This window comes from Bos indicus x Bos taurus, chromosome 2 (assembly GCF_003369695.1).
Source record: "Bos indicus x Bos taurus breed Angus x Brahman F1 hybrid chromosome 2, Bos_hybrid_MaternalHap_v2.0, whole genome shotgun sequence".
NCBI classification, from domain to species: domain Eukaryota; kingdom Metazoa; phylum Chordata; class Mammalia; order Artiodactyla; family Bovidae; genus Bos; species Bos indicus x Bos taurus.
This window is the reverse complement of record NC_040077.1, coordinates 59,775,534-59,800,948: the sequence shown is the minus strand read 5'-3', so window position 1 is coordinate 59,800,948 and position 25,415 is coordinate 59,775,534. Positions and strand designations below refer to the sequence as shown.

General features: G+C 38.9%; 1 protein-coding gene across 2 annotated transcripts in view; it reads left to right on the top strand.

Annotated features, from left to right (window-relative positions):
* THSD7B (thrombospondin type 1 domain containing 7B) overlaps positions 1-25,415 on the top strand; it is a 1,076,713-nt gene that overhangs the window by 670,374 nt on the left and 380,924 nt on the right. The gene's annotated exons all lie outside the window — the stretch shown is intronic.

The window sequence follows — 25,415 nt, the reverse complement described above, 5'->3', positions numbered from 1 at the left end:
GATAAGTTCATCTGTACCATTGTTCTAGGCTGCACGTATATGAAGGCACAGTCCTTAAAATGGTTGGCAAAGGCCTGAATGTCAATGCCCTTTTCCAGGCCTGGAAAAGCCCTTCCTACCTCAGACTCCATGCTCTAGCCATACCAGTTTCACTCAGATCCTAGAACAGATACCCCTCTCTTTCACCCAGACTCCATGCTCTAGCCATACCAGTTTCGCTCAGATCCTAGAGCAGATGCTCCTCTCTTTCACCCAGACTCCATGCTCTAGCCATACCAGTTTTGCTCGGATCCTAGAGCAGATGCTCCTCTCTTTCACCCAGACTCCATGCTCTAGCCATACCAGTTTCGCTCGGATCCTAGAGCAGATGCTCCTCTCTTTCACCTCCAGCCTTTGGCAGCACTCTTCTTGCTTTCTGAGAGCCTCTCCTCAGTGTGAAAAACTTCTTTCTCCCCTTGACTGCTAAGATCTTTCTATGACAGCTCATGTCTTTGTAGCACTTACCACAACTTTCATTTATGAATTTGTAGGATTAGTTGATTAATATGTACTTTTTACTGAGTGATTTGATAAGACCAGATTGTAAACTCCATGATATCCAAATTATAAACTTGCGTCTATTGTGCCAACTCCTGGTTTCCCAGTATTTAGTATAGTGCTTGGCAACACTAGTTGATGTGTATATAAAATAAATGACTCTTCATGCAAGGAAAGTAGAGAGTAGTCGATGTGAGTTCTGGTTTTGATATCAAAGAGACTGGAATTCCAGTGTTAGTTTCCTTGCTATCTAACCTTGGTCAACTTAGGTAATCATCCTTAGACTTAGTTTCCAACAAGGCTCAGAATGTGACACATGGTGATTGGAAATAGGTTTCCCAGGTGGCTCAGTGGTAAAGAATCTACCTAAAAAAAAAAGAATCTACCTGCCAATGCAGGAGACCCAGGAGATGTGGGTTTGATCCCTGGGTCAGCAAGATTCCTTGGAGGAGGAAATGTCAACCCATTCCAGTATTCTTGCCTGGAAAATCCCACAGACAGAGGAGCCTGGCTGGTACAGTCCATGGGGTCACAAAGAGTCAGACACAACTTAGCAACTGAGCATGCACGTGTAGTAATTGTAAAGATTAAATTAGATAATATCTCATTAAAATTATTGTCAGGAATGTTATGCCATTACTTATATTTAGCTCTATGTTAATATTGCATTAATCAGCACTTTAATTTCCCTTAAGAGCAGTTTATAGTTAGCTAGTCAACTGTATGGTTAGTATGATGCTAAAAATTCAGTCTTTATTTGCAAGTATTTCTTTGAAATTCTTTTGAGCCATCAGACATTAGGAATTGAACATTTTTCCTGTATCTCTTTTCTTTAGTTGTCTATGCTATACAATTTTGGTTTATGGATTTTTATCTACTTTTTTCTAGTTGTCTGTGCTGTAAAATTTTGAATGTTTTCTACTGTCTTAACTGTCTTTTAACTGGCTTTCTTTTATCATTGAAATATTTCCATTGTATCTTTTCTTCAGCATGAAACCATTCAGAAAATTGTGAGTGTTGGCATAGTAAGCATGCAATGGAGAGACAATATTGAAACGAAAAAAAGTAATGATAAAATGTCCACCTTTTCAGAATGCAATTTCCTAAAATGGTTAAGAAATAAAAATCTTTCATGCAAATACATTTATTTTCCAATTGCAGCCTCTTGAAATTCAGGAAAATTTAGAGAAGATTATAAAAATAGTGGTACTTCAGATAGTGCATTCTGAGAATTTTCAGAGATGCTCACCTATCTAAATTAACTCTTGTATTTACTTGTCTCTGAGCACTTCTACACAAATAAATAGCTTCTGTCCCTAATCCATCAATTGGTCACTCTTGATTACGTTCCTCAACCTGTGTCTGGACTGTAGCAGACACCAAGGAGAGCATAAAAGGCATATAGCTTTTTCACATAAAGAAGATTTTGTCTAGTTGAGAAAATAAGATCCACATGTGGTTTGAAAAGAGAGCCAGAAAAAAGACAAAATCCCAAATTTTATAGTGTAGACAAGCCAGTATCAGTCCAGATCCGGAGAAGGCAATGGCACCCCACTCCAGTACTCTTGCCTGGAGGCCACAGTCCATGGGGTACTCTTGCACTGGTAGGCCACAGTCCATGGGGTCGCTAAGAGTCAGACAAGACTCAGAGACTTCACTTTCACTTTTCACTTTCCTACATTGGAGAAGGAAATGGCAACCCACTCCAGTGTTCTTGCCTAGAGAATCCCAGGGACAGGGGGGCCTGGTGGGCTGCCGTCTATGGGGTCGCACAGAGTCGGACATGACTGAAGCGACTTAGCAGCAGCAGCAGCAGCAGTCCAGATCTCTCCCATAGGTTGTTGCCTGGCTGCACTCCAAAGACCTACGAGGCCTGCACATGCCAAGGTTTAAGACTGAAGAAAGAGCCTGAAGTCAGCAAAAAAAGACATCGGTGGTTTAAAGGATAGGGGAACTTACACATCTGAGGCAAGGTTCTGGAGTGACGCCCCACTGTGTATATCACAGGGCAGGCAGAACACGACAGGCCATCTTCGCCCCTGGGAGTTAGGGGAGATTACCAGTTGCAGAGAAATTGACCTCAGGTGGGCACGTTAGTTACCAGGGAAACCAGCAGAGAGGCCTGCCCCTCATCACCCCTTTGATAAGCTATCATGGTGGGGATATTCTGATCTAAAGATTAGAACAATCACCAAATGGGTGCAGACAAGTATGTAGGAAGACCAGTCATGTGAGTAGAGTGTAGGTGAAGCAGGTCGAGCAGGGGAGGTACAGCGCACAAGAAAACAGCCATCTTGAGTGACCTGACCATACAGTTGTTCTATATCAGCCCTATGCTATTGACCAAAGAAAGAGGAGAAAAATTCAGGAAAGCATTTGATATATTTTATCCCACCATCTTTCCTTCCCTGCTCAGCTTATCCAGCCCAGCACCTGTTCCACTAGAGCAGAGCAGGGAGAAAGAAGGGAAGTGATGGGAGGGAGGGGATAAACCCTCTCTGTCTTTGTTCTCCATACTCTGATTCCACTCCCAAGCCCTTCTATCATACCCTGTGTCTTGTGCGGAATTCTTCCTAACCCTCCAGCCTATTATTAACTCCTCAGCATGCCTCCCACAAATGCTTACGTTCTCCCCTTTCCCCAGCTCCCCTCTCCTGTGAGCTCTGCCCACCAGGTCAGAAGCAGTGACTGGCCCAGCAGGACATCTGGCAAGGACATGTATTCCTGGGATTCCAAGGTTACTTCTCAGTGCATTTTCTCCATACAGATTGTTACAGAGGACAGTTAAATATGCTCAAATTGAGTTAACTAGATTTCTATAATGTATATGAGGAAAATTGTATTTATATAGGCAAACACAGTAGTTATTTGGAGATTCAAATTGAGTTTATCATGACATATGAACGTTTAGTTAATGATGACATAATTTCATAAGTTAGAAACTATTGATACTTCTGCATTCCAGGTAAGCCAAGAATTGCTTAGTGCTGGAGTATTTTGAGCACTCACAGATAAGGTAACCAAGGCACTGTTTGTGAGTCAGAGATGATCAAGGAGGGTAATGCTCTCCATGGGTTCTGGAAACAGTCTCTGATAATCATCTTTCTGCTGTCTCCATGAGGAGACATGAACATGCTCTATTCATAGCAGAACAGAGAACAGATTAGGAGCTGATGCATCAAATCTTGCTTATTTTATCATCTCTTGGAAGGAGTTTTATTTTAACCTTTCTTTTATCTTCTCCTCTTGTAAAGAGTTTTTTGTTATCCACATTGAATTTTCCTGCCAAAGTGACTAACCCATGCTCACAGCCCCTAAATAAATCAGCAGCAGTTGGTGATAATATTGGTTTAGGAAGAATACATGCTTGGCATGTATTACATTAGTTAGACAGATTGGAACCAGATTAAGGACGAGAGGGCAGTAAGGTGATTTTGAGTTGTAGTTATTGACCTTTGGTGCACCTTGTGTAAATGGGCCAAATGCTGGTTTCTAAGATAACAAAAACCTAAGAAAGACCAGAATATTGATTTGAGATGATTTTACCTGCACAGAGAATGGCGATTAGGAGTCAATGGTAGTACCTTCAGAGGAAACATTTCTTGGGTTTTAAGTGAAGAACATTGCCCTGCCAAGTTTGAAATGTGTTTTTGTTTTTTTTTTTTTCATGGTTTTAGTATTTTTTTTCTGATGCTCTATTTATTTTTAAATTTTCTAAATGCCCTTGGGACTTCATTCTGGTGGCAAGATATTCCACTAGTGCATCATTAATGAATATTATTTAATAGCCTTACCTTTCAAAGAACACAGATGCTTCTTAATTAGATGAGTATTAAAAAAGTATAAAGTCTTAAAATCTGCTGATCATTAAAAGATAAGTGTTGCTTTCTTGAGACAGAAGAAAGCTCTCAATTATCAATACTAATGTGTCGAGTGTTAGTCGTTCAGTTGTGTCCAGCTCTTTGTCACTCCATGGTCTGTAGCCCACCAGGCTCCTCTGTCCATAGGATTTCCCAGGCAAGAATACCAGAGTGGTTTGACATTCTCTTCTCCAGGGGATCCACATGACCCAGGGTTTGAACCTGGGTTTCCTGCATTGCAGGTAAATTCTTTATTGTCTGAGCCACCAGGGAAGCCCCCTAATGTGTCAGAGAAGCAGTTAGTTATGAGAATTAAGTCATCCAAAATATTTAAGGTGACTTTCAATGTTTGGGCACTATTAATAGTCCAATATTTATGTCTGATGTAAAGAAAAATAAAGAGCTGAAGCAGGAAAAGTGATCTGCCTCCTCCCCACCCTCTACTTTTATTAATCTTTGGAAGCTCTGCTGGAACTAAACAATGGCTTCTGACTGACTCCACTTCAACCCACAAGTTTTATTCTCATATTTCAAATCTTGGTTCAACCTACTAGGCAAGATTTTGCAGGGTTCAAGTGCCAGCCAAGGATCCATGCTGTGCAACAAGAAAATTCTTTACACAGGTGGTATTAGAGAACCTATACCTTCTTCCCTTCCATGTCCACCTCCAGAATGATTTGCGTAGCAAAGCAAAATCAAGACCTGTGTAAAACTCTCAACAGCTCAATTGCAGTTGTAAGATGGCAGCTCTCTTCATAGCCTTACTCTCTGTGCTGGAAACCTGAAAAGCAGTGATGACATAGACCACAGGATAGGCAATTAAGTTATGAAACTGTGTTTTTGGATAGAAGATCACACAACTGTGTTTGTCAGTTTTTGACTTATAGATCAACTTTTTTAAAATGTCTTTTAAAATAGCCATTTAAATGTCTCTTCTGCAAGAATAAAATGAAACAACTTTAGAGGTCACACCCAATCCTCCTCTGATGTAATTTTGTGATTATTGATATTTACTATCTATTTAAGATAATTTTGACCTAAAAAAAGTTGCATAGTGGTACATGGATCTTTTTGTATGCCAGCTTTTCCTGCTGTGAACATCTTACATGATAACAGTGATCATATAGTTATCTAAGCCAAGAATATAGTATTTATACAATAATATTAGGAGTCTTCAGACTTTACTCAAGTTGCACCAGTTGTTCCATGAATTCCTTTTTTGTTTTGTTTTTCTGGTTTAAAATACAGTCCTGAATTCCACATAGCATTTTGTTTTCATGCATCCTTCCTTTCCCTCCATCTGAGAGTTTCTCAGTCTCTCTCTGGTGGCCCTAACAGTTGTTAAGATCATCATTTACTTTTGCACTATGTTTCCCAGTTTGAGTTTGTCTGAGTTTTTTTCTCATGAGTAGATTAAGGTTATAATTTTTTTTTTTAAAGCAGGAATAGGTTATACCTTTTTTTAAGCAGGATTAGCATAAAATCAGGAGTTACATGATATCAGCATGTCTTATTATAGATTCATCTTGATCCCTTTGCTAAGGTGGTATCTGACAGGTTTCTCCACTGTGAAGTAGCTATTTTTTCTCATAATAATAAGTATTTTTGTGGAAAGTTTGCATGCTAAGTTGCTTCCGTCATGTCCAACTATGTGCTACCCTATGAACTGCAGCCTGCCAGGCTCTTATGGTCATTGGATTCTCAAGGCAAAAATACTGCAGTGGGTTGTCATGCCCTACTCCAGGGGATCTTCCTGATCAAGCCTGTGTCTCTTAAGTCTACCTGTACTGGCAGATAGGTTCTTCACCACTTTTTGAGGCTATACAAATATCCTGTTTCTAGTTATTCTTTGCCAATGGAATTTAGCAGCCATCAGTGATTCTTATCAGCAAAAATTATGTATGTGATATTTGTCAAGTGGTCATTTTCTATCATTCTGACTGTATTTATTGATTTGAATACTGCTGGCAGGAAAATTGTCTCTTCTTCCCCATTAATTTAATTATTCAATTATTTATATCAGTATGGACTCAGGGATAGTTATTTTAGCCAATGAGAATCCATTACTATCATTATGTTGTTGCTCAAATGTTCCAAATTTGGCCTTTGGGAACTCCTTCAAGTTGGCTCCATATATTAACATTTTCCTAAAAAGAAAAAAGTATGGACACAATTCTATTTATTTAATGTTATGTAACAAACTCACAAAGAGTCGGACACGACTGAGTGACTGAACTGAAACTGAAACAAACCCCAAACTTAGTGGCTTAAAACAGCATGTTATTATTATTTCTTGTGCTTCTGAGGATGGACTGAGTTTGGTGGTTTTCACTTGGGACCCCTCAAACAGTTGGACTCAAACAGTTGCCAAGACTGCTGAAGGCCTCTGTCCTTACATGTCTGAAGCCTGACCAAGAATTTAGAAAAAGTGGGGCTCATCAGGTACTTCTTTTTCCATGTCTTTCCTTCACATGGCTAGTTAGGCTTCCTCATATTATGGCAGTCTCAAAATAGCTGGACATCTTAGATGATAGGTAGCTTTTGCTAGAGTGCATGTCCCAAGGGCTTCAAGTGAAAGCTACAGACTCTGGAGAGCCCAGCCTCAGAAGTTCCACATTATTGCTGTTGCCACTTCTGCTGTGTTCTGTTGATGAGAACAGTTACAGGCCAGTGAGTTCATGTTTGGGAATTTAGGGGCTTGGCCTTCTACTCTCAGAGGGGGAATAGCCTACACAAAATGGAGAGAAGAAAATGATGGCATCTTGGAGATGGATCACTACATGTGCCCAGTTTTGATTTAAATTAGTTTAATTTTAATATCATTTAAATTTATATAAAGCTAAGAAATATTTTCTATGTTTGCAGGGCTTTTGATTGTAAACTAATGCAAGTTAAATGTAAGAAAAATTAGAAGTCCCATGTATTTTTAATTAACAATATTAATTTAGCATGACAGTTGATGTTGTTTCACTGAAACCAAAATTCTCCTTAGGATGCTGTCCTGAGTGCTGTGGATAAGGAGGTTATGAATCTGACATACCATAACCTCATTGTTTAATTAATTACAAAACCTCTAGGTATACTGTGCATCACGAAATCATTTACTAATGGAAGGAAGTAGATGGGGTAGAGGACAGAAAGCTAGTAGAGCTTGTGTCTTTACTAGTGAATTATTCTTCAGAACTTTTATTAAGGTCCCTGAGCATCAGGAAGTTATATTTTCTATGATTCTGTAACTGATTACTTATATGTATAACTGATTACTTATATGTAGTTACAGATAACATATATAATATTAATAAATATAGGTCTCCACTCTCAAGGAACTTATAATCTATTTCTCTCCAACAAGGAAGTACCAGCCTGAACCTTCTCTTAAAAACTGACACAGGATAAACTTTTTTTCCTGGAAAAAAAAAATAGCTTTTGAAGACAAACTACAGACTGACCTCTGGTCCTTGTCTTCTGTGAACAGTGTCATCAATCGGAGTCCTGAGCCATTAGCAACGCAGTCCTTCTGCTCAGACAAATAAGACAACTGTTTCTGTCAGATGGCGGGCATCCAGTGCATCCAGAAATCACTGGAGCAGGTGTGACTGTGGTAGATACAGAAATAACTGGAAAGAGCAAATGAGCACAAGCTCCGTAATGCTCTGCTGAGTGCTGGGAGAGAAGGAGAAATAGAAACAGCCAGAGCAAGTCTTTCTTGCCATACTTGGGAATATAGGATGGGACGAAGCAGAGGAAAGCATTGGACTGTGACGAGAAGGATTGGGAACTGGGGTTATTCAGGTGAATGCCTTTGTCTCTAAATTGATTTATAAAAAGGAAAAAGGACCCTTCACTTGGGGGTTGAGGTTTGGGGGAAATTTATAAGGCAGTTATTGTTAATAAATTGGTGTCTCAATGAGAATAATACAGGAAAGTGCTTTTAACCAAGTGGTTATTGTGATGCGACCCTAGGAGTGGGGCCACCATGGGGAGGAAGCAACAAGTTATGTTTTCTAGACACAGACTTCTCTGAAAAATGGCAAGATGTGCTTCAGAAAGAAGAAAAAAACAGGAAAATAATGGGATAGTTTCTATATCAGATAGACCTGAAATTTCATCCCAGTTTCTCTTAATACCAACCAGGTGTTATTTGGCAGGTCAAGGAATCTTCTAATACCCTAATTTTCTTTTCTCTAGAGTGATGATGATTTAGTAATTACATCGTAGGATTATTTTGAAATGAAAAATGTTTAGCTTCTCTATCCCTAGATACCAAATGCCACGTAGTTGTTGTGACAACCATGATGCTTCTCATTTTTAAATCCTACCTTGAGCAGGACTGTTCTGCCAGCTGAGAACTTCTGAACTAGACTAGATATGTATTTGTTTTAGAAGAAGGGATATGTTTTCAGATGTTAGGCTGACTACATGCTGTAGAGCACAACTTCCTCACTTAACCCTTAGAAATGGTAGAAAAGTGAATTTAATGCATAACTTTCAGTTCAGTTCAGTTGCTCAGTTGTGCCCAACTCTTTGCAACCCCATGAATTGCAGCTCGCCAGGCCTTCCTGTCCATCACCAACTCCTGGAGTTTACCCAAACTCATGTCCATCAAGTCGGTGATGCCATCCAGCCATCTCATCCTCTGTCATCCCCTTCTCCTCCTGCCCCCAATCCGTCCCAGCATCAGAGTCTTTTCCAATGAGTCAACTCTTTGCATGAGCTGGCCAAAGTATTGGAGTTTCTGTTTCAGCGTCAGTCCTTCCAACGAACACCCAGGACTGATTTCTTTTAGGATAGACTGGTTGGATTCTTTTGCAATATATTGATTCCTTGGTGGACCAGAAATTGCTAAAATGGAAGATTAGAAAGGTGATGGAAAACAGTGGTCTCAAATACCTATGTTCAGCTCTAAGGTGTCTGATACACAGTGGGTCTGCTTTACTCCTTGAGTTCTGAATCAGTGGAGAACAAAGACAGTGGGCTAAGACTTGGAATGACATATTTGGCTTCTTGAAACTGATACTGGAGAATGTGCCTTATATGATATCTCAGGACAAGTGAGTTTGTGTATAGGAGCATGAAACAGACCTCCCAGCCAGCCAAGGCAACACCAGACTGGAGCAGACCTTCCCACATGAAGAGATGTGGTTGCTGCCCTTGTAAGATCCATAGTGTAGCAGAACAGAGAAGATATCATGATTCCTGAAGGCAAGCACTTTGGAGTGAGGGAAAAAAGAAGTCTCTGAGTTTGGTTTGCCCACGTTATTTTATTTTATTTTTTTTATTTTCCCCCAATTTTAAATTTATTCAAAATTTTATAGAATATACTTGCACATTTAAATAACTTAGAAAAAAAAAACTCCTTATTCCTTTTGTCCCCAACAACCCAGTTTCCTTCTTTGTAGTCAAAACTGCAAACAGAAAGAAATGTCTGGTACTATTTTCTTATTTGGGGCTGTGCATTAAGAAGAAGGATTATATCAGCATAAACCTAGGGTCCTGTAGCAATTTTTGAAGGGCTGGAAAGATCAGGTTCCACTGAGAGGCCTCTATTTCCTGTTAGCATATAAACAGCTTGGTGGTACAGGAGGGACCATGATAACCCATGCTTGAAGGTCCTAGAGAAGATGGAGATGCAAGGTCCCATCACAGGAGGGTCGGGTCAGGACACTCCTTCTGTGTAGCAGTTCTAGGGCCCCTTGGGGTTTGCTTCTGAACTGTACGTCTTATTCTGTGTCATGAACACATGAGTTGTGCAGAGATGGGAGAAGCCACCTAATTATCATGTTCTCCAGGAGGGTGTTCAGTTCTGCAGAATTTGGCCATTGCTTTGCCAGGTTATTTCCACTACAGTTACCTCATTCACTGTAATGATATTTTGTTTTCAAAGAAAGTGAAAGTGAAAGTGACTCAGTCGTGTCCGACTCTTTGCGACCCCATGGGTTGTACAGTCCCTGGAATTCCCCCGGCCAGAATACTGGAGTGGGTAGCCTTTCCTTTCTCCAGGGGATCTTCCCAACCCAGGGATCGAACCCAGGTCTCCTCTAATGCAGGAGGATTCTTTACCAGCTGAGCCACCAGGGAAAGCACTTTGTTTTCAAAGTGGTGCGTCTTTCTGTGAGTATGTGTGAGAGACACACCACAGCATGTCAGCATACCTCAATCTATGTCCTCCCCTCTAGGGGAGGGATATTTAAAGGCAAGAGATAGACCAGAAGTGTTATAGCTAGCAAAGCTTCCTTCATGTAGAGGAAAGATCCTGAGTTGGGAAGAATCATTTTCCTCTAATGATAACATAAGAATTAACACACCTGGAAAGAGTGAATATAAAGAGTGTGAGAGTGGTCCAAGGGCAAATGAAAGAATATGTAGTTATTAACAGAACCAGAATGGGTTGACCCTTGCCTATCTCTCTACTCGAGCCTGGGTTAAACAGCAGTGGTGGAGAGACAAGTTACAAGATGGAGCCTTGTATATGGTAGCTTATATGGGAAAGACAAGCTGGTGATACCCAAGTGGAATAAGCAGTGTGCTGTGCAGAGACTGACCCCAGGGTCTTTGACTACATATTCAGCCTCCTACTCCCTCCTTCTTAAAAGAGATGTGAGTACAAACCACCAAAGTCATTTCTTGCCTTCCCTAACCTCCACCCTCAGACAGACTGTATGTATTGATACATCCAATAGTCATGCAGAAAATTTCAACTACAAACTAATCCAAATAGCTATTAGTCATTGAACATTTAAGGAAAGACAGCATCACCAAAGCAAGGAAGAAAACTGAATGAATGGAGGAATCACCTACAAAAAGGGTTAATGGAGGAAGCACACATAGAATAAAGTAAATAGTGATTTTGGTTTTCTATCTCAGCATTCTGGCTACACCAGGAGAATGCAACAGTGCCTCAGAGAGCTAAGGGAAACAACTTGCCACCTCGAATTTTATGCCGAACTCCTGGGCATAAAATTCTATTCCTGTGTAAAGAGAAAATAAGGCTTTTTAAAAATTAGACATGCAAAAAGATGCAGTGCTTTCTAGACACAGATCTCTCTAAGGAAATGCAAACATGTACCTCAAAAAGAAGAAAAATAATTTTAGGAAAATAATGCGATATAAGAATCAAAGCTTCTTAAGTACTTAAGGGTATGATCAATTGAACTGGGGTCTCCTGTATCGCAGGTGGATTCTTTACCAACTAAGCTACTAGGGAAGCCCTCGATTAAAATTAGAGATAAACATTTAAAGGGCAAGAGGAGAGAGAGAGAACATGAATGAATGAATGATTGAATATAGAGTCCAAGCAGTAGTGACTGTGAACAAGAAGATCAGTTAAACAAAGACAGCAAGGAAACATAGGAGTTCATCAGGCCTAGATAACCTACATTAGAACAGAAGGAAGGAGGGGTCATGAAGAGATCATGGACTTGATAGTTTGTCAAACTAGGAACGAAATCTTGGATATAAGCAATTTAGCTGATTAAAAATAAATAAACGATGAAAAGAAAAAAGTAAGCAGTAACAGAAATCTAATAAATATTTATTTTTTAATTTAGTAAATGCTTATACCACCCAAGCCCTCCTTGATGAAGTGTCCTAGGTTGCTTAGTGTGGAGAGGAGATGGGGTGGAGAACCTGCCCCTTTGTTTCTATGTAGACTGAGGTGCTGTCAGCTGCTTCTTGGCCTTGTGTACATTCCCTTACCTGCTCTGTGTTTGCTTCAAGGGCTTCTTATTTTATTATTTATGTGTGTAGTAAAAACACACATAACAGATAATTTGCCATCTCAACCGCTTTTAAGTGCACAGTGTAGCAGTGTTAACTACATGTACATTGTTGTACGGCAATCTCTAGGACTCTTTTTTTTTTCCTGCCAGTCCGATACACTTGTTGTTTTCACTTGCTCAGTTGTGTCCGACTCCTCATGACCTCATGGACTGCAGCAATCCAGGCTTCCCTGTCAGATTCATGCCCATTGAGTTGGTGATGCCATCCAACCATCTCATCTTGTTTCCCCCTTCTCCTGCCCTTAATTTTTCCCAGCATCAGGGTCTTTTCCAATAAGTCTGCACTTTGCACCAGATGGCCAAACCATTGGAGCTTCAGCTTCAACATCAGTCCTTCCAATGAATATTCAGGGCTGATTTCCTTTAGGATTGACTAGTTTGATCTCCTTTCTCTCCAAGGGACTCTCAAAAGTCTTTCTTCAACACCACAATTTGGAAACATCAATTCTTCAGTGCTCAGCCTTCTTTATAGTCCAACTCTCATATCCATACATGACTACTGGAAAAACCATAGCTTTGACTAGATGGACCTTTGTTGGCAAAGTGATGTCTCTGCTTTTAATACGCTGTCTGCTGCTGCTGCTGCTAAGTCGCTTCAGTCGTGTCCGACTCTGTGCGACCCCACAGATGGCAGCCCACCAGGCTGCCCCATCCCTAGGATTCTCCAGGCAAGAACACTGGAGTGGATTGCCATTTCCTTCTCCAAGGTTTGTCCTATAGCTTCTCTTCCGAGGACCAAGTGTCTTTTAATTTCATGGCTGCTGAGCATTATACACAAGGAAAAACTAATCCCCTCATCCCCTCCCTTCAGTCTGGCAACCACCATTCAAATTTCTGTTCCTATGTTTGACTACATTAAAAACTTCCTCGAAGTGGAATCATGTAGTGATTATCCATTTGTGATCGATTTATTTCACTTAACATAACGTCCTCAGAGTTCATTCATGTTGTAACATGTAACATGATTTCCTTCTTTTTTAAGGCTGAGTAATATTGTATATACACCACATAATAAACAACATTTTCTTTATTCACCCGGCAGTGAACATTTTGGTTGTTTCTACATTGTGGTTGTTTTGAGTGATTTTACAGTGAACAAATATGCAAAAATCTTTTCAAGATCCTATTTTCAATTCCTTTGGATATATATATTCAGATATGAGATTGTTGGACTGTATGGTAATTCTATTTTTAGCTTTCTAAGGAGTTGCTCTCCTGTTTTCTTTAGTGGTTGCACCATTTTATATCCCTACCAATGGTATACAAGGGTGCCAGTTTTGCTACAACCTCACCAAGCTTGTATTCACTTTGGTTTTTGTTTTGTTTTTCTGATAGTGACCATCCTAGTGGGTGTGAGGAGAATTTCATGGTGGTTTTGATGAGCATTTCCCTGATCACTAGTAATGTTGGACAGCTTTTGATATGCTTGTTGGCCATTTATGTATCTTCTTTAGAGAAGTGTCTATCCACATTTTTTGCCCATTTTGAATCAGTTGATTTGTTCTTTTTGTTGTTGAGTTGTAGGGTGTGGCATGTAGACAAGTGGCATTGCTCAGGGAATCTAGCCTGGCATTTCACAGCAGCTACACTTAAATTGGACCATTCATCATTTTGTTTGTGTTAATTCAGCAATGTGGAAAAGTCTATGTGGAGGCATTTGATCCATCTTAAATGCTTTCATGTGAAGAACAATACTGTGATAGAATCAAATGCAAAATTTCACAGCTATCCAATTGCTGTAGACCCTCAACAAAAGATATGATTAAAATGTCACCAATAGACCAGATAGATTCAGGGAATACAAGGTGGTGTCAAAAGACAAGCCTGATTTACTAACTAGAAAGCAGTTGTTTGCCACTGAATGCATAGTGACAATATTCATAACTGCATGGCCAGATGTTTAAACTCATGCTTTTTTCTTGGTGTTTTCTCTAGTTTTTGATTTCCTGAATGCTGTTAATCATATGCCCTCGATAGGCTGTGTTCAATCCATTTCGTTAGCCTTTTATCATTTTAAACAGTTACAGATTATGTCTCCATGGATTTTGCTAGAAATGCCCTTACGTTGCATCAGCCTATGCTTTATGAGATAAACAAATGAGTAATTCAGCTTTGCAGTGTGTGCATGTGGCACATAAGGGCCACTCATAATTTTTGCATTGTCTGCCAATGCACATTAAATCAAAGTGTCTCTCTGAAACAGTGGTCATATTTCATGAACTAGATAGAATAGTTCATTATCCTATCTCTAAGAATGCTTCTTCTTTTTTTTTTTTTTTAACCTTTCAAGTATTACTTAGGGAGTGGTGGACCAAACAAGTTTTAACTTAATTAAGGTCAAAGTCAAGGCACTGGAATCTAAATGCTGGGTTTTTTCATTCTTATTGTCTTCAACATTTAGATAAAATAGAAAACCAGTACAACTTTGATGTATGTAGCAGGGAACCCAAAGCTGCTGCTCTGTGACAACCTGGAGAAATAGGATAGAGAGGGAGGTAGGAGGGGGCTTCAGTATGGAGGGGACACATGTATCAGTTCAGTTCAGTTCAGTCGCTCAGTCGTGTCTGACTCTTTGTGACCCCATGAACCGCAGTATGCCAGGCCTCCCTGTCCATCACCAACTCCTGGAGTCCACTCAAACCCATGTCCATCGAGTCAGTGATGACATCCAGCCATCTCATCCTTGGTCATCCCCTTCTCCTCCTGCCCTCAATCTTTCCCAGCATCAGGGTCTTTTCAAATTAGTCAGCTCTTCTCATCAGGTGGCCAAAGTATTGGAGTTTCAGTTCAGCATCAGTCCTTCCAATGAACACCCAGGGCTGATCTCCTTTAGAATGGACTGGATGGATCTCCTTGCAGTCCAAGAGACTCTCAAGAGACTTCTCTAACACCACAGTTCAAAAGCACCAATTCTTCAGCGCTCAGCTTTATAGTTTAACTCTCACATCCATACATGACCACTGGAGAAGCCACAGCCTTGACCAGACAGACCTTTGTTGGCAAAGTAATGTCTCTGCTTTTTAATATGCTGTCTAGGTTGGTCATAACTTTCCTTCCAAAGAGTAAGCATTGTTTAATTTCATGGCTGCAGTCACCATCTGCAGTGATTTCGGAGCCCAGAAAAATAAAGTCAGCCACTGTTTCCACTGTTTCCCCATCTATTTGCTGTGAAGTGATGGGACCAGATGCCATGATCTTAGTTTTCTGAAGTCATTTCTGATTCTTTGCAACCCCATGGACCACAGCATGCCAAGCTTCCCCGTCCACCACCAACTCCTGGAGTTTAACCAAACTCATGTCCAATGAGTCGGTTATGCCGTCCAACCATTTTTCCTCCATCATCCGCTTCTCTTGCCATCAGTTTTTCCCAGCATCAGGGTCTTTTCCAATGAGTCAGCTCTTCTTATCAGGTGGCCAAAGTATTGGAGTTTCAGCTTCAACATCAGTCCTTCCAATGAACACTCAGGACTGACCTCCTTTATGATGGACTGGTTGGATCTCCTTGCAGTCCAAAGGACCCTCAAGAGTCTTCTCCAACACCACAGTTCAAAAGCATCAATTCTTTGGCACTCAGCTTTCTTTATCGTCCAACTCTCATATCCATACATGACTACTGGGAAAACCATAGCTTTGACTAGATGTAACTTTGTTGGCAAAGTAATATCTCTGCTTTTTAATATGCTGTCTAGGTTGGTCATAACTTTCCTTCCAAGGAGTAAGCATCTTTTAATTTCATGGCTGCACTCACCATCTGCAGTGATTTTGGAGCCTGAAAAAAGAAAGCGTGTCACTGTTTCCACTGTTTCCCCATCTATTTGCCATGAAGTCATGGGACCAGAAGCCATGATCTTCATTTTCTGAATGTTGAGCCTTAAGCCAATGTTTTCACTCTCCTCTTTCACTTTCATCAAGAGGCTCTTTAGTTCTTCTCTTTCTGCCATAAGAGTGGTGTCACCTGCATATCTGAGTTTATTGATATTTCTCTCAGCAATCTTGATGTCAGCTTGTGCTTCATCCAGCCCAGTGTTTCTTATGATGTACTCTTCATATAAGTTAAATAAGCAGGGTGACAATATACAGCCTTGATGTACTCCTTTTCCTTTTTGGAACAAGTCTGTTGTTCCATGTCCAATTCTAACTGTTGCTTCCTGACCTGCATATAGGTTTCTCAAGAGGCAGGTCAGGTGGTCTGGTATTCCCATCTCTTTCAGAATTTTCCACAGTTTTTTGTGATCCACACAGTCAAAGGCTTTGTCATAGTCAATAAAGCAGAAATAGATGTTTTTCTGGAACTCTTGCTTTTTCGATGATTCAACGGATGTTGGCAATTTGATCTCTGGTTTCTCTGCCTTTTCTAAAACCAGCTTGAACGTCTGGAAGTTCACGGTTCACATATTGCTGAAGCCTGGCTTGGAGAATTTTGAGCATTAATATACTAGCATGTGTGATGAGTACAATTGTGTGTTAGTTTAAGCATTCTTTGGTATTGCCTTTCTTTGGGATTGGAATGAAAACTGACCTTTTCCAGTCCTGTGGCCACTGGTGAGTTTTCCAAGTTTGCTAGCATATTGCTTGCAGCACTTTCACAGCATCATCATCTTTTAGGATTTGAAATAGCTCAACTGGAATTCCATCACCTCCACTAGCTTTGCTCATACTGATGCTTCCTAAGGCCCACTTGACTTCACATTCCAGGATGTCTGGCTCTATGTGAGTGATAACACCATCATAATTATCTGGATCTTGAAGATCTTTTTGTACAGTTCTTCTGTGTATTCTTGCCATCTCTTCTTAATATATTCTGCTTCTGTTAGGTCCATATCACTTCTGTCCTTTATTGTGCCCATCTTTGCATGAAATGTTCCCTTGGTATCTCCAGTTTCCTTGAAGAGATCTCTAGTCTTTACCATTCTATTGTTTTCCTTTATTTCTTTGCACTGATCACTGAGAAAGGGTTTCTTTTCTCTCCTTGCTATTCTTGGAACTCTGCATTCAAATGGGTATATCTTTCCTTTTCTCCTTTGCTTTTCACTTCTCTTCTTTTCACAGCTGTTTGTAAGGCCTCCTCAGACAGCCATTTTGCTTCTTTTGCATTTTATTTTCTTGGGGATGGTCTTGATCCCTGTCTCCTATACAATGTCATGAACCTCCATCCATAGTTCATCAGGCACTCTATTAGATCTAGTCCCTTAAATCTATTTGTCACTTCCGGTGTATGATCATATGGGATTTGATTTAGGTCATACCTGAATGGTCTAGTGGGTTTCCCCACTTTCTTCAATTTAAGTTTGAATTTGACAATAAGAAGTTCATGATCTGAGCCACAGTCAGCTCCCAGTCTTGTTTTTGCTGACTGTATAGAGCTTCTCCATCTTTGACTGCAAAGAATATAATCAGTTTGATTTCAGTGTTGACCATCTAGTGACATCCATGTGTAAAGTCTTCTCTTATGTTGTTGGAATAGGGTGTTTACCAATGCATTCTCTTGGCAAAACTCTATTAGCCTTTTCCCTGCTTCATTCTGTACTGCAAGGCCAAAGTTTCCTGTTACTCCAGGTGTTTCTTGACTTCCTATTTTTGCATTCCTTTCCCCTATAATGAAAAGGACATTGTTTTGGTTTTTAGTTCTAAAAGGTCTTATAGTTCTTCATACAACCATCCAACTTCAGCATTACTGGTTGGGGCATAGATTTGGATTACTGTGATATTGAATGGTTTGCCTTGGAAACGAACAGAGATCATTCTGCCATTTTTGAGACTGCATCCAAGTACTGCATTTCAGACTCTTTTGTTGACTGTGATGACTACTCCATTTCTTCTAAGGAATTCCTGCCCACAGTAGTATATATAATTGTCATCCGAGTAAATTCACCCATTCCAGTTCATTTTAGTTTGCTGATTCTTATGGCCAATTCATATTGATGTATGGCAAAAACCATCACAATATTATAAAGCAATTATCTTCCAATTTAAATAAATTAATTAAAAAAAAACAAATTTGTGCATGTTGGTAGAACATCTCTGGGTACAGAATATTGTTCTTTACTTTTCATGAGGTTTTAAGAAGTGAAAATAATCTGGAAGTCCTGAAAAATCAATAACAGTATACAATAACAGGTTTTTTTGCCATGTAAAATGGTAATTTTCTGAATGTGAATTTGTGTGCCCGTGTGTATTTGCCTAACTATTTCCTCAGTCTGTGATACATTTAGGTAAGATTGGTGATTTATTTTGTCCTGTGGCAAAGCTCTTTATTTGACTCTGATCAAAATGAAAAATGTTTTCAGAGGCATCCATTGAAGTCTATTGCTTTAGGAAATCATGTAGAAATAATCACGGGGATCTTCAAATCAAACTAGCTTATTTTTCCTATGGAGACATCATTTTGTGATTTTTCTCACAGTGTTTTTTTACCCATTTGTCACTCTTTATGGAACAAAATGACCATGAAAAGGAATATTATTAATTTGTGGTGCTGATTGCATTCCTTTTCAGTTGATTAAAGCCAGCCGGGACACAGTACCCCAATGCTGTTTGTAAGAATCATGCCTGGCATGTGCAGAGTTCATGAAAATCCTTGGCAATTTGTTAAATAATGTGCCAGGTGATGGCTATAGATTTGTAATATTTTATAAAGGTCTATCTTTAATTCATGAATCTCTCAATTGCCTTAAAAACTTATGCCAGGAGGGCAAAGATGTCTGACCCACTTACTGGAAACTGTGCTTCCAGTTACAGTTTCAAAGTAGGCTATTGCCATTGCCTGCTGTGTTCAACATTTTATTGAGACCATTTTTCTTTGACTCTTGAATACCCAGGTAGTTACTTGTGATAGTTATTTCAAGTTTCTATTCTCTCATTTTTAAAATGAGTCCATGCTTTTTTAAAATCTTGCTCAATGATAAGCCAACAAGAACTGTAATATGCTGAAGGTATAAAAAGAACTACTTTTTAAAAAGTGTCTTCTCTTGCCTGCCAACTCTGAATCATAAGGTGTGCCCATTCTTAATCATTATTTGCTAAATTATATTTCTCATACTTTTACTATGGCACACACAGTTAGAGACTATAAATAGTGATTTGCCATCAAATATTACTAAAAATGTCTCTTAAATATTAATTTTTTATTATAAATTATTTACAAAAGGAAGTACTATTTGATAGCCTGCTATGTTCCAAGGTACCAGGGATAGAGTGGAGAACAGAAAACAATGCAGATATTTTAATTTAATGATGCAATTATGTACTGAACCAATATATTTTTAGCAATTCTTATCCTTAGAAGTGTTATAAATGAAAAGTTCAGAGTGAAATGAGTGAGTGTAATGATGTGGAGACAGGATAAAGGAATTTTATTGATCAAGAACAGGAGACAAGATAGTTCCAACAAAGGAAATAGTATGTGTAAATCTGTATGTAAGGTTGTTGTTTACTGCAATGGAATAATTGAAATATAACTACTTTGTGTTGGAAATAGAGTGTTGGAAGTAAAGCTACACCAGTGGGAAGGGAAGGAGGCTTATAGGAGAGCATGTAAGCCATGGAAATAATGTACTTAGACGTTACGATGGAAGCAGTGCAGTGTTTGGCTGCAGAGTGGCATGATTAGATTTTTGTTTTAAAAAGATCACTCTAACAGCAATATGGAGAATAAATTGAGAGGAAGGATGACAGGAGTAAGAGAGACTAGGTAAGAGGCTGATTTCATAATCCAGTGAAGATAGGCGAGTGGCTTTGATTATCAAAACAACAGTGGAAATAGAAAAGGATATGCTGGAGACATATTTAAAAAGTAGAATACCCAAGATTAATTGAATAGGGAAGTAAAATGAGAGAAGTATTTAGGACAACACTCAGGTTCTGGCTTGAGCAAGGATAGCATTGATGTTGATACCACGAGTGAGTTAGCATTTAGAGTGGAACAAGATGCAAAGAAGATCATTAATTAAACTTTGGACATGTCATGTTTACCTAGCCTGAAACAAATACTCTGGAGGAGATGCCTAGACAGCTGGGGCTAAATGGAAAGGTCTGAGTTACAAATTCAAGCCTGGTATTACCAATGGTAATTGAATCTTTGGAAGTGAGTGTGATCTGCTAGTCTAAGAGAGTATGTTAAGTGAGAAGAGATGAATGCTTAAGACCAAGCCCAGAAGAACTCCAACATTTAAAGATTAAATGGGAGGGTGGTAATAAGATGGAGGAGGAATAGTACGGGGAGACCACTTTCTCCCCCCACAAATTCATCAAAAGAACATTTGAACGCTGAGTAAATTCCACAAAAAAAACTTCTGAATGCTGGAAGAGGACATCAGGCACCCAGAAAAGCAGCCCATTGTCTTCAAAAGGAGATGTTTTATCATCAGTGCTGTATAGATGGAGAATCATGAGGCTACTGTAAGAATAAGACTGAAAACCAGAGGCAAGAGGCTTAAGTCCAAATCCTGAGAACACCAGAGAACTCCTGACTCCAGGGAACATTAATTGATAGGAGCTCATCAAATGCCTCCATACCTACACTGAAACCAAGCACCACCCAAGGGCCAAGAAGTTCCAGAGCAATACATACCACGCAAATTCTCCAGCAACACAAGAACATAGCCCTGAGCTTCAATATATTGGCTGCTCAAAGTCACTCCAAACCCATTGACATCTCATAACTCATTACTGGACACTTCATTGCACTCCCAGCTCCACCCACCAGAACAAACAAATCAAGCTCTACCCACCGGAACACCAACACAAGCTTCCCTAACCAAGAAACCTTGACAAGCCACCCATCCAACCCTACCCACAGCGAGGAAACTCCACAATAAAGAGAACTCCACAAGCTGCCAGAATACACAAAGGCCACCCCAAACACAGCAATATAAACAAGATGAAAAGGCAGAGAAATACCCAGCAGGTAAAGGAACAGGAAAAATGCCCACCAAACCAAACAAAAGAGGAAGAGATAGGGAATTTACCTGATAAAGAGTTCAGAATAATGATAGTGAAAATGATCCAAAATCTTGAAAACAAAATGGAGTTACAGATAAATAGCCTGGAGACAAGGATTGAGAAGATGCAAGAAAGGTTTAACAAGGACCTAGAAGAAGTAAAAAAGAGTCAATATATAATGAATACTGCAATAAATTAGTTAAAAAAACATTCTGGAGGGAACCAACAGTAGAATAATGCAGGCAGAAGATAGGATAAGTGAAGTAGAAGATAGAATGATGGAAATAAATGAAACAGAGAGGAAAAGAAAAACAAATAAAAAGAAATGGGGACAATCTCAGAGACTTCTGGGACAATGTTAAATGCCCCAACATTCAAATCATAGGAGTCCCATAAGAAGAAGACAAAAAAAAAAAAAAAAGACCATAAGAAAATACTCGAGGAGATAATAGTTGAAAACTTCCCTAAAATGGGAAAGGAGATAATCACCCAAGTCCAAGAAACCCAGAGAGTCCCAAACAGGATAAACCCAAGGTGAAACACCCCAAGACACATGTTAATCAAATTAACAAAGATCAATACAAAGAACAAATATTAAAAGCATCAAGGGAAAAAACAACAAATAACATACAAGGGGGATTCCCATAAGGATAACACTTGATCTTTCAATAGAAACTCTTCAGGCCAAGAGGGAATGGCAGGACATACTTAAAGTGATGAAAGAAAATAACCTACAGCCCAGATTACTGTACCCAGCAAGGATCTCATTCAAATATGAAGGAGAAATCAAAAGCTTTACAGACAAGCAAAAGCTGAGAGAATTCAGCACCACCAAACCAGCTCTCCAACAAATGCTAAAGGATCTTCTCTAGACAGGAAACACAAAAAGCATGTATAAACTTGAACCCCAAACAATAAAGTAAATGGCAATGGGATCATACTTATCAATAATTACCTTAAATGTAAATGGGTTGAATGCCCCAACCGAAAGACAAAGACTGGCTGAATGGATACAAAAACAAGACCCCTACATATGTTGTCTACAAGAGACCCACCTCAAAACAAGGGACACATACAGACTGAAAGTGAAGGGCTGGAAAAAGATTTTCCACACAAATAGAGACCAAAAGAAAGCAGGAGTAGCAATACTCATATCAGATAAAATAGACTTTAAAACAAATGCTGTGAAAAGAGACAAAGAAGGACACTACATAATGATCAAAGGATCATTCCAAGAAGAATATTTAACAATTATAAATATATATGCACCCAATATAGGAGCACCGCAATATGTAAGACAAATGCTAACAAGTATGAAAGGGGAAATTAACAATAACACAAGAATAGTGGGAGACTTTAATACCCCACTCACACCTATGGATAGATCAACTAAACAGAAAATTAACAAGGAAACACAAGTTTAAATGATACAATAGACCAGTTAGACCTAATTGATATCTATAGGACATTTCACCCCAAAACAATGAATTTCACCTTTTTCTCAAGTGCACATGGAACCTTCTCCAGGATAGATCACATCCTGGGCCATAAATCTAGCCTTGGTAAATTCAAAAAAGTTGAAATCATTCCAAGCATCTTTTCTGACCACAATGCAGTAAGATTAGATCTCAATAACAGGAGAAAAACTATTAAAAATTCCAACATATGGAGGCTGAACAACACACTGCTGAATAACCAACAAATCACAGAAGAAATTAAAAAAAAAAAAGAAATCAAAATATGCATAGAAATGAATGAAAATGAAAACACAACAACCCGAAACCTGTGGGACACTGTAAAAGCAGTGCTAAGGGGAAGGTTCATAGCAATACAGGCATACCTCAAGAAACAGAAAAAGTCGAATAAATAACCTAACTCTACACCTAAAGGAACTAGAAAAGGAAGAAATGAAGAACCCCAGGGTTAGTAGAAGGAAAGAAATCTTAAAAATTAGGGCAGAAATAAATGCAAAAGAAACAAAGGAGACCATTGCAAAAATCAACAAAGCCAAAAGCTGGTTCTTTGAGAGGATAAATAAAATTGACAGACCATTAGCCAGACTCATCAAGAAACAAAGGGAAAAAAAAATCAAATCAATAAAATTAGAAATGAAAATGGAGAGATCACAATAGAAAACACAGAATAAAAAGGATCATAAGAGACTACTATAAGCAATTATATGCCAATAAAATGAACAACTTGGAAGAAATGGACAAATTCTTAGAAAAGTACAACTTTCCAAAACTGAACCAGGAAGAAATAGAAAATCTTAACAGACCCATCACAAGCACAGAAATTGAAACTGTAATCAGAAATCTTCCAGCAAACAAAAGCCCAGGTCCAGACAGCTTCACAGCTGAATCCTACCAAAAATTTAGAGAAGAGATAACACCTATCCTACTCAAACTCTTCCAGAAAATTGCAGAGGAAGGTAAACTTCCAAACTCATTCTATGAGGCCTCCATCACCCTAATACCAAAACCTGACAAAGATGCCACACAAAAAGAAAACTACAGGTCAATATAACTGATGAACCTAGATGCAAAAATCTTTAAACAAAATTCTAGCAATCAGAATCCAACAACACATTAAAAAGATCATACATTATGACCGAGTGGGCTTTATACCAGGGATGCAAGGATTCTTCAATATCCGCAAATCAATCAGTGTAATACACCACATTAACAAATTGAAAAATAGAAGCCATATGATTATCTCAATAGATGCAGAGAAAACCTTTGACAAAATCCAACATCCATTTTATGATAAAAATGCTCCAGAAAGCAGGAATAGAAGGAACATACCTCAACATAATAAAAGCTATATATGACAAACCCACAGCAAACATTATCCTCAATGGTGAAAATTGAAAGCATTTCCCTAAAGTCAGGAACAAGACAAGGGGTACCCACTCTCACCACTAGTATTAACATAGTTTTGGAAGTTTTGGCCACAGCAATTAGAGCAGAAAAAGAAATAAAAGGAATCTAAATTGGAAAGAGAAGAAGTAAACTCTCACTGTTTGCAGATGACATGATCCTCTACATAGAAAACCCTGAAGACTCCACCAGAAAATTACTAGAGCTAATCAATGAATATAATAAAGTTGCAGAATAATAAAATAAACACACAGAAATCTCTTGCATTCCTATACACTAATAATGAGAAAATAGAAAGAGAATTAAGGAGAAGCAATTCCATTCACCATTGCAACAAAAAGAGTAAAAATACTTGGAATATATCTACCTAAAGAAACAAAATCTCTATATATAGAAAACTATAAAACACTGGTGAAAGAAATCAAAGAGGACACTAATAGATGGAGAAATATACCGTGTTCATGGGTCAGAAGAATAAATATAGTGAAAATGAGTATACTACCCAAAGCAATCTATAGATTCAATGCAATCCCTATCAAGCTACCAACAGTATTTTTCACAGAGCTAGAAACAAATAATTTCACAATTTGTATGGAAATACAAAAACCTCAAATACCCAAAGCAATCTTGAGAAAGAATGGAACTTAAGGAATCAACCTGCCTGACTTCAGGCTCTACTACAAAGCCACAGTCATCAAGACAGTATGGTACTGTCACAAAGACAGAAATATAGATCAATGGAACAAAATAGAAAGCCCAGAGATAAATCCACGCACCTATGGACACCTTATCTTTGAAAAAGGAGGCAAGAATATGCAATGGAGAAAAGACAATCTCTTTAACAAGTGGTGCTGGGAAAACTGGTCAACTACTTGTAAAGAGTGAAACTAGAACACTTTCTAACACCATACACCAAAATAAACTCAATGTGGATTAAAGATCTAAACATAAAACCAGAAACTATAAAACTCCTAGAGGAGAACATAGGCAAAACACTCTCTGATATAAATCACAGAAGGATCCTCTATGACCCACCTCCAGAATATTGGAAATCAAAGCAAAAATAAACAAATGGGACCTAATTAAAATTAAAACCTTCTGCACAACAAAGGAAGGTAAAACTATAAGTAAGGTGAAAGGACAGCCTTCAGAATGGGAGAAAATAATAGCGAATGAAAGCAATGACAAAGAATTAATCTCAAAAATACAAGCAACTCCTGCGGCTCAATTCCAGAAAAATAAACGACCCAATCAAAAAATGGGCCAAAGAACTAAACAGACATTCTGCAAAGAGACACACAGATGGCTAAACAAAACGCATGAAAAGAGCTTAACATCATTCATTATCAAGAAAATGCAAATCAAAACCACAATGAAGTACCATTTCACGCCAATCAGAATGGCTGCTATCCAAAAGTCTA